The sequence below is a fragment of the Coregonus clupeaformis genome, unplaced genomic scaffold (assembly GCF_020615455.1).
Source record: "Coregonus clupeaformis isolate EN_2021a unplaced genomic scaffold, ASM2061545v1 scaf1820, whole genome shotgun sequence".
NCBI classification, from domain to species: Eukaryota; Metazoa; Chordata; class Actinopteri; order Salmoniformes; family Salmonidae; genus Coregonus; species Coregonus clupeaformis.
Genome location: NW_025535274.1, coordinates 29,835 through 43,980, shown reverse-complemented (window position 1 = coordinate 43,980; position 14,146 = coordinate 29,835).

Genomic DNA, 14,146 nt, shown 5'->3' with positions numbered 1-14,146 from the left:
TAATTTTATATTATTTATATTAGTTAATTACTGGACAAGTCCAGATAGACCTGTTTCAGTCCGTTGTCTTTCGTGTGGTGCCTAATGAACACGTCCCAGTCTTACCCGCTCACAAACAGAAAGGAGATGAAATTCATCTTAAATAAAGTTATTGTATAAGTGGGTCAGACTTGTGGAAATGTAAGATTGTTGAAACACTGTGGGTGAAATGTGTCACACACAAGAGTACTGGGCCCGGTTTCCAAAAGCATCTTAAGGCTACATTTATTGTTAGAACTTTCATAGGAGCATTGATAAATCTCCAAGCTGTTTCTCAAAACCATTGCTACTTAAGTTGCACTGGAAAACGGGGGGCCAGTATGAAAATGTATGCACTCACTAACTGTAAGTCGCTCTGGATAAGAGCGTCTGCTTAATGGCTAAAATGTAAAAAATTTAAATGAAGTTCCCTGTCAGGGTGAAGGAGACTGAGGTGGCAAGAATAAGGGATGTCCAGCATGTCTCCTATCCGGAGGTGGTGAGAAGAGTTGGCCTTACATTGGCAGTAGAATGGCCTTACTGAAGAGCTCAGTGACTTTCAACGTCGCACCTTTCCAACAAGTCAGTTCATCAAATTTCTGCTTTGCTAGAGCTGCCCCGGTCAACTGTAAGTGCTGTTATTGTGAAGTGGAAACATCTAGGAGCAACAACGGCTCAGCCGCGAATTGGTCGGCCACACAAGCTCACAGAATGGGACTGCTGAAGAGCGTAGCTAAAAATCGTCTGTCATCGGTTGCAGCACTCACTAGCGACTTCCAAACTGCCTCTGGAAGCAACGTCAACACAATAACTGTTCGTCGGGAGCTTCATGAAAAGGGTTTCCATAGCCGAGCAGCCGCACTGCACAAGCCTAAAATCCCCATGCGCAATGCCAAGCGTCGGCTGGAGTGGTGTAAAGCTCGCCGCCATTGGACTCTGGAGCAGTGGAAACGCATTCTCTGGAGTGATGAATCAGACTTCATGCGAGGTCCATACAGAAATGGTTTGTCGACATCGGTGTGGAAGAACTTGACTGGTCTGCACAGAGCCCTGACCTCAACCCCATCAAACACCTCTGGGATGAATTGGAATGCCAACTGCGCGCCAGGCCTAATCACCCAACATCTGTGTCCGACCTCACTAATGCTCTTGTGGCTGAATGGAAACAAGTCCCCACAGCAATGTTCCAACATCTAGTGGAAAGCCTTCCCAGAAGAGTGGAGGCTGTTATAGCAGCAAAGGGGGGACCAACTCCATATTAATGCCCATGATTTTGGAATGAGATGTTCGATGAGCAGGTGTCCACATACTTTTGGTCATGTACAACAGAGGCATTACAAGGAATCTTGTCGAATCGATGATTGTTCTGGCCACACAGGCACCTGAGCCTGTGTAGGGATGTGATTTGGATTATCACTGAAGGAGTGGGGTGGGGAATATATATATATATATTGTTGTATTGTATATGACATTGGTATTCCCCCCAATGGATATTTGTATTTATTGTTTACTACCAGTACAGTAGGTGGCGGGTGCCGAATACATTACGATGTTACAGGTGTCAAACTTATGGGCATGTGGCAGCAGTGTGTAGGAGGGAGGCTCCAAGGTGTGAGAAGTGTGCAGAAGGGCATGAGACAAAGGAATGTGTAGCGTTGGGAAAAGTAGTGGTATGTGCATGGGGCCGGGGATCAGAAATGTCCTGAGAGAGGCAGGTTGAGGTTTCCAGGGTAAGAGTAATGAAGAAGTTGTCATATGCTGAGGCAGTGAAGGAAGTAGAGGAAGATGGGTGGGGAGGAGTGGTGAACCAATGCAGGGGGATAGGACAGCAAGTGATATATGTTTCAGTAAGATTGGATTTTTAGCATTTATAGCAATTTACATTTTAGTCATTTAACCGACCCTCTTATCCAGAGCGACTTACAGTTAGTGAGTGAATACATTTTCATACTGGCCCCCCGTGGGAATCGAACCCACAACCCTGGCGTTGCAAGCGCCATGCTCTACCAACTGAGCTCCACGGGGGCCCTATGGTTATTAATTGTACCGCAGGGATGGAACGTAAGTCTAAGAAAATGGAGGTTGTGGTGGCAGCTGCAGAGAGGTATTTGGGTGTAGGAGACTTGACATCAGAAGAGTTACAGGGAGTGTTAAGTGGTGATGTTCCATCCTCTCAGGTTGAGGGCATGAGGTAGGAGTGAATATATTTAAATAGTGGAGTGGGGTGGTGTTAATTATCAATAATAATTTTGAATTTGTGAGTGTAGTGTTAGATGGTAGGGTATTTTATTTTATTTTTCAAGCAAAATATAAGGGAGTTGTACACTACTCTAGTAGGTGGCGGTAATGCAACAAATTGGATGCCAACCGCCGTTAAACCTCATCGAAGAAGAAGAAGAAGAAGACGACAGTAGGTGTTATGGGTGGAAGATGGCACAATGATCCCATCTGTTGGTAAATGTTAATTACTGCAACTCCAGTGTTTTACCGCAATACCCCGACAGAAGGCATGGATAGCAGCCCGGCCCAGCGCCTCATGGCACGGCGTTTAAAAGCAGCTCTGCCAGTAGCAAGCACTCTCCTGGAGCCATGTGTGGTGACAGACGTGCTGGTGAAGCTACGTCACAGAAGACAGGTGTCCAAGTTCATCTACGACAAATCAGCAAAATACTTACCTGAGCTCAGGGTGGGTGAAACGGTGCGAATGAAGCAACTACCAGGGGACCGGACGGGCCTCTGGAGACTCGGATCCTGTGTACAGAAAGTGGCACCACGCTCCTACTTGGTCGAAGTGAATCGATCACTGTACCGTCGTAACAGGGTTGACCTTCGGATTGCTGAGCCAGCATCTACTCAGAACTCTGATGGTCATAGGGGTCGCATGACAAAAGACGGAACCCCAGCAAGTCACATGGGGCCTGAGGCACTGGGCGAAGAGCCAGGGGATCACCGGTCGGCCACTCCCTCGCCCATCAATACTCTCCTTAGACAGTCAGGTGACACGCCTGTGCGGGAGCCCGCAGTCCACGCCGACAAGCCCCCTGTCTTTTCACGCTGCGGGCGTCTGTCCCAGCCACCAAAAATACTTAATATGTATGTTTGTCATTAGGGATTGTTGACAGACAGTGATAAAAGTGAAGAAAGTATCAAAATGTGTTGTGGTTAACTGAATTTTTTTAAATAAAAAATAATACTAAACAATGGATGTTGGAAATTACTACTAGGTTTGTTTTGTTAGTGAATTGACAGTTCCTGTCCTATAATATAAAAGTGAAGATGTTATTGGTGGAAGATGGCACAATGATGCCATCTGTTGGTAAATGTTAATTACTGCAACTCCAGTGTTTTACCGGTGTACTTGAGATAGCCGGATGGATTGCAATATACTGAACAAGACTGGTTACTCGCATCAATGCCTCTGTCTCGTCATTTAACATTCAAACAGTAGGTGGCGGCAATAGTCCAACTCGGCCATAAAACCTTGAAGAAGAAGAAGCAGTAGAACTGTGCTGTGAAGACGATCGCTTTTGTGTCCGTTTCAAATGGATTACTACAGGTATGTAATAGCGCGTTTAAACTTTCTAATATCGAAAGATCATGTCATAACATAGGTAGCAAATCCGTCAAGGTATTATCACGCTTGGTGAAGGTTTTATGTGTTATGTTTGTGTCAAACCGAGTAAAGAACGTGATAAGTCAAATCGCTGGAGACTGGGTATGTAGGAGTGAATTAATCTTCATTATTTCGTCAAGATAATTTAATAAAGAATCCATTTATTTGAGATTTCTGAATTCGTTTTACATGTTATAGTTTTTTTTGGATACATTGTTTTTAACGGTAAAATGGCGGCGCCTCTCGGTCTGCGTCAACGGACTTCAGCGCAGGCAGTGCGGGTGCATCAGATAGACAATTTCACGGTTGCACTACTGTTTTCAAGCTGAATGTAATGATTATCAGTTTTCTACATGTGTAGTAATATTCAGACACATTCAGTTGCCTACCACCGTCAGCAAACGTAATAATAATATAATAATATATCCAAAGCAATTTACAGTTACGCGTGCATACATTTTTATGTATGGGTGGTCGCGGGGATCGAACCCACTACACTGGCGTTAAAAGCACCATGCTCTACCAATTGAGCTACAGAGGACCACATTAATGATGGTGTTGAAGTCGTGGGTGAACAGGAACAGGAAGTATAGGAGCATGCGCCCCTGAGAGGCCCCGTGTTAAAGGTCAGCGTGGAGGATGTGTTGTTGCCTACCCTCACCACCTGGGGGCGGCTCGTCAGGAAGTCCAGGAGCCAGTTGCAGAGGGAGGTGTTCAGTCCCAGGGTCCTTAACTTAGTGATGAGCTTGGAGGGCACTATGGTGTTGAACGCTGAGCTGTAGTCAATGAACAACATTCTTACGTAGGTGTACCTTTTGTCCAGATAGTGCAATAGAGATAACATCATCTGTGCGTCTTTTTGGGCAGTTGACTAATTGGAGTGGGTGGTCCTCCCATGTTTTTAAAATTGTATAAACTGCCTTAATTTTGCTGGACCCCAGGAAGAGTAGCTGCTTGCAGCGGCTAATGGGGATCCATAATAAATACAAATACAAAATGCACCCCTTCCCAGTCATGTGAAATCCATAGATTAGGGCCTAATGAATTAATTTCAATTGACTGATTTCCTTATATGAACAGTAACTCAGTAAAAACGTTGAAATTGTTGCATGTTGCGTTTATATTTTTGTTCAGTATACTTAGTTTCTATTTGATTACTTGATAGTTTTTTATATTCCTTAAGGTCCTCTGCTCAGGCAGTAGCTGTCAGCCAGCCAGACCATCTATCATCATCTGCTTCCCATACTGTACTGTCTTTAATCATCCTAAAAACAGGCGCAATGGATTATGGTCAGTACAGTATGGCCTTTAATTAACCTATTTAGCTAGACTGCCTAAGAGCTGTCTGTCAATCATTTTACTAGTTCTTCGAAGAAAGATAAGGCATTCCTTCACGAACTGTCTCTCCCTCTCGTGATTGTGTTTACATTCCTCTCTCATGCCGTCTGTGTGTATCTAATCTAACGTAGCAGACGTAAAAGTACCCTTCTAGAGATCTGTATCTTTCCGAGTCGGGGGAAAACAGGCGCAATGGATTATGGTCGTTGTAGTGAATTACCACGTTTCTGCACTGAACTAGGTTGAATATTTGCTTACTGAAAACTACAACTCACTTTAGCCCAGCGTACCACATACTGTAGTTCCTGACTTGATTTCTCTCGTTAATGATTTGATTTCTCTCTATAAAGACGGAGTGTTGGGCTCACACAAAAAAAACGAAATGGAATTCAAGTAATTGAACCGACGTCAGTTGTTTAATAACACAAACAAATACAGAAACACTAAATAATACAATGAAGACAAGGTTATTCAGGAAAATAGAACATAGTGCTGCCTAAAACAAACTGCTACCTTGTACTAAATGGTTTTTGAGTCATTTATGCATTTATGTGAATTTAAGTACACACACTTTATGTGAATAAATGAATGTTTTGTTGTCAATGATTAGTTACCTGATATATGGAAATTAGATTAACAATAAAAATTGAATATCTTTTTTGAGAATACAGAAAGTGCCAGAACTGTCAAGACAATAACTTTAGTGTCTGTTTCTCATTATTACTACAGGACGACTATAATTAGGTCTGACGCCGGTAACATCAACAGTGAGGACAAACCCAGCCTGCCTCTCTCCTTCCACACTGAGTCCAAACCTACAGTCACTGGGTCCTGATTGTGACAGTGGAGCCCAGTTTGCACTGCATGATCCAGAGATGGCATCAGTGAAGCTGGAAGACTGCATTCAAACACTGGAGCTGAATGTCATCATTAAAGATGAAGAAGAGGAGGAGAAGATTGGGAAATCTGTTTCTCAGAGTAAGAGCAGGTTCTATCTAAGTTCGTTGTTCTATGAACTGAGTCTGTGTAGTTACTAACCCTTGTGATAGTGAGTAGAGGATGATATGGCTCATCATTTTCATTACCTTTTAGTTTTTGACTCCTACCCAGTTTTAGAATAGTTTTATTCCCCTTTTGTAATTGTACAGCCTACTTATTATATGAATTCATATGTCTTACGGTACAGCCAGAAGAGGACTTGCCACCCCTCAGAGCCTGGTTCCTCTTTAGGTTTGTTTCTGAGGTTGCTACCTTTCTAGGGAGTTTTTCGTGGCCACTGTGCTTCTACATCTGCATTGCTTGCTCTTTTGGGGTTTTAGGCTGGGTTTCTGTAAAGCCCTTTGTGACAACTGCTGATGTAAACATGGGCTTCGTAAAATACATTTGATTGACATATATAGCGCACCAACTGACTGGTTCTTCTGATGATGTTCACACAGGAGACCATGTTGAGACATTCTCTACATCCAGAGAACAACAGCAGGAAGATCACAGAGCTCAGAGGTCTCACCACTGCCCACATTGTGAGGAGATTTTCCCATGTCTATCAAAGCTAAAAATACACCTAAAAATACACACAGGAGAGAAGCTTTACTACTGCTCTGATTGTGGGAAGAGTTTCTCCCGATTGGATAACTTAAAAACACATGAGCGCATACACACAGGAGAGAAGCCTTACTCCTGCTCTGACTGTGGGGATAGTTTCTCTCAAAAGAGCAGCTTAAAAGCACACCAACAAATACATACAGGAGAGAAGCCTTACTCCTGCTCTGATTGTGGGAAGAGTTTCTCCCGATCGAATACCTTAAAATCACATGAACGTATACATACAGGAGAGAAGCCTTTCGTCTGCTCTGACTGTGTAAAATGCTTCACAACATCAACCCAGCTAAAAGTACATCAGAGAGCACACACAGGAGAGAAGCATTACAACTGTTCTGACTGTGGAAAATGTTTTAAAACATCAAAAGAGCTAAAGCTTCATCAGAGAACACACACAGGAGAGAAGCCTTACTTCTGCTCTGACTGTGGGAGGAGTTTCTCCCGATTGGATACCTTAAAAACACATGAACGTATACATACAGGAGAAAACCCTTACTCCTGCTCTGACTGTGTAAAATGCTTCAAAACATCAACTGAGCTAAAAGTACATCAGAGAGCACACACAGGAGAGAAGCCTTACTCCTGCTCTGACTGTGTAAAATGCTTCAAAACATCAACTGAGCTAAAAGTTCATCAGAGATCACACACAGGAGAGAAGCCGTACTCCTGCTCTGACTGCGGCAAGAGTTTCAATCACCAGAGCAACTTAAAAACACACCAACGTTTACATCAAGCAGAAAAGCCACATCAGTTCTCTCAGACCTGCTAAGATTAGTCACTCCATCACTTAATTCTCATCTCATAAAAGAAGTTGTAACGTTGAATTGGATTAAGAAAGCGTAGAACACTATTGTAATCCTATTGTTTCTCACTGTGAGAGAACTGTGCAGAGGAACGTACCTTTTCTTCATGTTCACCTGTCATTTTATTCTACTGTATGATATTAATACCTTTTTGCCCTTATTTACCCCTGACCCATTTTGAAAACAAACACTATAGTCTGCCAGTTGACTGGGTGGTACTGTTTCCCTCTCAGCCTGGTCTGACTCTGTCTGTGGGGAGAGTTCTAAGTGGGCAGCCCGCGGAAGAGCCGTACTCTGCTCTGTGGATGGGTGGGCTACGCAGGTTGCGTGTTTGATCTCATCACGGAGGGCTTTAGCATTTTAGCTAATTAGCAACTTTGCAACTACTACTTTTTAGCTATTACTTAGCATGTTAGCTTAGCATGCAACTACTTAGCATGTTAGCTAACCCCTAACCTAGCTAACGTTAGCAACAACACATTGGAATCCATAACATATCATACATATTACAAGTTCGTAACATATTGTATGAATAGCAATGCGTAACAGAACATACACATTTTAATTCGTAACATACGATACGTCCTACAAGTCGTATTATACTGAACAAAAATAGAAACGCAACATGCAAAGATTTTGCTGAGTTAGTTCATAAAATGAAATCTGTCAATTGAAATACATTCATTAGGCCCTAATCTATGGATTTCACATGACTGGCCAGGGGCGCAGCCTGGTGGGCCTGGAGTCGCCACCCAAAGGGGAGCCTGGCCCAGCCAATCGGAATGAGTTTTTCCCCACAAAAGGTCTTTATTACCGACAGAAATACTACTCAGCACCCCGCCCCCCTTCCCCTCAGACGATCCTGCAGGTGAAGTAGCCGGATGTGGAGGTCCTGGGCTGGCGTGGTTACATGTGGTCTGCGGTTGTAAGGCGGGTTGGACGTACTGCCAAATTCTCTAAAACGACATTGGAGGTGGCTTATGGTAGAGAAATAAACATTGAATTCTCTGGCAACAGCTCTGGTGGACATTCCTGCAGTCATCATGACAATTGCACGCGCCCTCAAAACTTGAGACATCTGTGACATTGTGTTGTGTGGCCTTTTATTGTCCCCAGCACAAGGTGCATCTGTGTAATGATCATGCTGTTTAATCAGCTTCTTGATATACCACACCTGTCAGGTGGATGGATTATCTTGGCAAAGGAGAAATGCTCACAAACAGGGATGGAAACAAACTTGTGCACAACATTTGAGAGAAATAAGCTTTTTGTGCGTATGGAACATTTCTGGAATTTTTATTTCAGGGATTTTTTTCCTTTCTGTTCTTCTTGATTCATGTATTTGGATAACTGTAATGAACTTAATTGATCTGCTAATAAAAAATAAATGTTCTACATGAATTTGTGCTGGTCAACCTTTGTTTTTTCGTTTTCTATACAGTAAATATGCTTTTGTTTGATTCATGGAATTCAAAATGTATATGTCTATTTATCTACTAAAAACGTCACTACACCTCTGTTATGTGAATTATTTAACAAACTATTTTAGTGTCTCTGTGCGTCTCCCAAAAGGTTGTAAGTCTTTTGGGATTTAAGTAACGGCCAGAGTCCCGGTCTGCATAGTCAGAGATATTTATTCATTGAGAATTCTGCCATCACAATTTCAGAGTCCATCTTTTATACTCATACGTCATACAAAAATAAATCCCTCCCCCTCTGTAGGCGGGCTGTAGTTTTCCACTCTAAAACTGCTCTACTGACCTTCAGTTCACACACACACACATATACACACATGCATACACACATACATACACACACACACACACACATATCCTACTCCCTGCATTACTCAGGTATTGCCGTTCTCACAATATTCTGCACCATGTTTTCATAACAGTTTCTCCCCTCCCTAAATTGGGAGGCCTCTTTATCTTAGTTTCTCAGTTGTCTTTGTTGTCTGGCCTAACTCTTACTCAAATTGCTAAATAGTGGCTCAATGCCATAGCCTTTACTGGTCCTACACTCACACATTTCTAACACATTATACACAGTTTCAGGGTGTAATAATTAGTCATTAATAATTAATCTATCAATTCCACCCTTTGACTAAATATTACACACATACAAAATATATGTTGTTATAGAAATGAATCACACTCATTTAAGTATATAAGTTGGTTTGCATATAAAAACATTACAGGTTCATCAGGGTTACCCCATGATTAAAAGCATAACGTTACTTTTTAGCAATGGTAACTAGTACATCATACTTAAAATGAGACTTTAATACACAAAAGATCATTACAATAACTTTTAACTAGAGATTTATAGTTCTAGGAAAACATCCAGTCTCAAATTATCTGGATCGTCGTCGTCCTCCACCAAGCCTGGTTTCATTCCTTAGGTCGGAGTCCGGGATTGGGCCGTATCTCACCATCTGTTGGGAAACCACCTTCTCCATCTCCTTTTCTCACCAACCCTCAGACACAGGAAATAAGACAACATCCACAAAGAACAAGTATACCCATAGAAGCTATAACTTCACCCAGAATAGTTACAACAATAGTTTTCCATTTACCAAATATGTTATCAAACCAACCATTTATGGAGCTATCAATACCAGAGTTCTCAGCCAGTTCGTTCGCCAGCGTGGTGAGTCCCTCAAGCGCTTTGGTCACGGACCCGTCCGGTGCTGTGTTGTTGGAGATGAAAGTACAGCACATATATCCAAACAGAACACAAACCCCGTCCCTCTCAGCCAAAAGCATGTCTAAAGCTATTCTATTCTGCCATGTCATTAAGCTAGTTGCCGCTGTCTGCTCAGCTAATCCCTTTATTGCATCACGAGTGTGGTTTATAAATCTCTGCTGGTTATAGTACATATAATTTATCCAACCTACGCTTTTCATTAATTGTTGACCACCAGAAAATACTTGATTCAAACCCAGCTGCGATTTGATTCCTAGCTTTGAATTCTTCTGGAACCCCTCGAGGTACTCCTATCCCATCAATATATATCCTTTCATCAAAGGATCCCAGGAGGAGGTCCCACTTTCTACGTGACAGCTCACCAGTCTCTGACACGTTTGATTGTTTGCGTATGTAGGTGAGTTCACAATCTGTTATCACCACACAACCATCAGATGTCAGCACAGGCCTGGTTTTGGTTCCTAAAATCCTCTGGCTGCAACAAAGAGGAGAGATTAGTCATGGTCTCTTTAGTTGTGACATTCTCTGTGTGGGAGCAGGAGCTAAGATGCCCAACCCTGTATCCTATCTTACTAGTCCTAGAAAAACAATAAGAATCCCCTGAGACTTCAAACGGAGGCAACCTAGGTCGGGGTGACTTTGTTATCGGGGGATACAGATAGTGCAAGTTACTACAAGACTCCTTCCCCACAGCCCCGGTCTGACTACCTCCCTCAGAGAGGTTTACAATAGAGGGTGCCCCAGTTGAAGAGGATATCTCACTTGTTCAGGTCTGTAACCTGTTTTAGCGTAATTCAGACTTTCAGACAGTACCTACCCTTATATGGGTTGCACTGCCATTTCTGGTAATTCCCTACTTTCACAATACTACACCTGTCCTTAAACTGTGTATGGAGATTGACATATCCCCCCCGCTTGGTATGAGCAACTACATTGTCCCAGGATATACATGGTGACATACATATGGTGATGTCCTTCCCTACAGTCCCTAGTACTTCCCCTTTCCCTACGTCTAGCTGTCTCCTATGCCTTCATAGACTGTGTTAAGGTATTATTTTATCAACTTGTTGTTAGGTTAACTACTACTGCTGGCGGATCAGGAGGGTTTGAGTGTGTTAGGAATATGGCCCCCACAATCAGACAGCTACCTACCGTCAGGAGACCTGTGAATCCCCACCCTCGCCCTGAGAACATGTCAGACGCCAGAGGCCAACCCATTGCTTTACCTTCTATCGAACTCACACAGGGATGATCAGACAGGGTAAGGGAATCTTCGTTAAGGAGCCAACCCCCGAGCCCTAGTGGTGATCGGTTCTTTCTCCTAACTCTGTGTTTGTTTGTCAGGTGTAACTGGGTTTACCTTTTTGCAGTGAGTGACATGCACCAAGGTGGATCTTTCGGCGATTCTTACAGCGAAGGCCGTCACCAACAGGACCTGATATAGACCTTCCCAACGGGGCTGCTTCCAGTTTTTCTTCTTTAGGGACTGGATCCACACCCAGTCTCCTGGTTAGATAGAGTGGGTCACCTTCTCCTTTAGTTCACCTGTGGGGCACAAAACCTCTGACATACAGGTGTGGTTAATAAACTACCTTCTCACGTGTTCTGCTAGGGTGCTCTCTAGTTCTATGTCTGCCTGTCTGGTCCTGCCAACTGTGGCATTCTGTAAGGTCTTCCAAACACTTTCTCAAAGGGGGATAACCCATCTTTATCTGGGGTTACTCTAAATTTCTTCCCTTCACTCCGTGATAACTCTATAAAATCAATTTCCAATTGCTGGAAAGGGTACTTAGCCGGAGGATACTCACCCTGAGGTGCCCTTTGTCTGCCCTGGTGATTATTTTGAGCACAGATAACACATCTTGAACAAAGGTTTTTTTGTTATTATTTTTTTTATTTTTATAATTAGTAATCCCATGTGCAACAAAGTGTTGTCTAATCTGTTCTACCATCCAACCCTCCTTTTGACACATGTCACTGCCCATGTGTCAATATTATCACCTACCTAACAATCACTTAGGTAATATTGGTAATTTATCATCCAATTGCCATCCCTTATTTTTATTTATTGGTAAAATAAACTATCTTAAAGTCCTCCTCTCATGCCTTTAGAATTTACCAGTGTGGATGATTAATTAACACCAGAAAGTTAAAACAGAGTTCAGAGGCAATTGAAATTCCATCCCATAGTATACCAAACATTACCATTATTCTAAATATTTAATAAATGTTACTTATCCCAAGTGTTCATTAATCCTCATGACATTCATTCTCATAAGAAATCATATATACCCCAAACTCAGCCAAAACCTAAAAAACTCCATAAAATTCACTGTGTGCTCCTCTAAGACCTATCACCCTTGACCTCTTCACTTAACTGGTGCCCTTTCCTTGCACAGTAACTACACAGTTCCTCACATTCTCTAGCAAAATGTCCCGTTTTGTCACAATTGTAACACTTCCACTCACTCCTGTCTCCACTATTACCATTTCCTTCTTGTCTGTCTTTGCTACCGTAACCTCTCTTCTCTCCTAGGTATTGACTAATAGTCTCACTGTCTCTAATTCAACACAAAACCCCATCATCCAATGTACTCCCAGCAGAACTGAAAAAAACAAAACAGACTGTGATTTCCAGGACACTGCACCTTTGTTTCTGGCCTCACTATCTCCCCCGAGAATTGGCCCTCCCTCAAGGTCCCTCCCAATCTGCTCTTGGTAAACTGCAAACCTTTTATTGCTTCTAGTTTCATAGGGTATTGCTTCTGATATGGCCTATGATTAGATTTGGGTATCACCTGTACTGGAATTACCCCTTTTATTAATCCTACGTCTGCTGGACCCCGGGACCACAAATGCTCTGGAACTTCTTTTAAGTCTGACTCCTGTTGTTCTGTCAACAGGTATTCCTCTCCTCAGCATCTGCTATTCTCATCTAAATGTACTATCTGTGGATGGGCTGTGTTGATCGCCACTCACAATATTGACCCAATCAGTGATCCTCTTACCCTTGGATACCCACTGGCCCATGTCTTTCCAGTCCTCTGCTGGCTCCTTTGCTAGGGACACATGTGGGCTCCATATTTCCCTGAACAGTCTCTGACTTTGGGGCCCTAGTTCCACCTCCACTACTGCATGGGTGTTGTCATAGTGAAACCATTTCAAGGCTATAGTCCTTTCTGTGGTTTTAAATAATGCTTTCTCATAGATTGCATCTGGACCTGGGTGTTTGTTATACCAGAGAGTACAGTTTAGGTCATCGGGGGACATTTTAGTGGGGCCTGGTACTACATCATCAGCAAGTTCCATCAAGGTTCGGGGAATATCAGTTATTCCCCCCCCTAAACAAATCTTGCCTATACCAATAACATGGCTCCCCTTCCCCACAGACCACCATATTGTCTCTGACTACAGTGGGGAAAAAAAGTATTTAGTCAGCCACCAATTGTGCAAGTTCTCCCACTTAAAAAGATGAGAGAGGCCTGTAATTTTCATCATAGGTACACGTCAACTATGACAGACAAAATGAGAAAGATTTTTCTCCAGAAAATCACATTGTAGGATTTTTAATGAATTTATTTGCAAATTATGGTGGAAAATAAGTATTTGGTCAATAACTAAAGTTTCTCAATACTTTGTTATATACCCTTTGTTGGCAATGACACAGGTCAAACGTTTTCTGTAAGTCTTCACAAGGTTTTCACACACTGTTGCTGGTATTTTGGCCCATTCCTCCATGCAGATCTCCTCTAGAGCAGTGATGTTTTGGGGCTGTCGTTGGGCAACACGGACTTTCAACTCCCTCCAAAGATTTTCAATGGGGTTGAGATCTGGAGACTGGCTAGGCCACTCCAGGACCTTGAAATGCTTCTTACGAAGCCACTCCTTCGTTGCCCGGGCGGTGTGTTTGGGATCATTGTCATGCTGAAAGACCCAGCCACGTTTCATCTTCAATGCCCTTGCTGATGGAAGGAGGTTTTCACTCAAAATCTCACGATACATGGCCCCATTCATTCTTTCCTTTACACGGATCAGTCGTCCTGGTCCCTTTGCAGAAAAACAG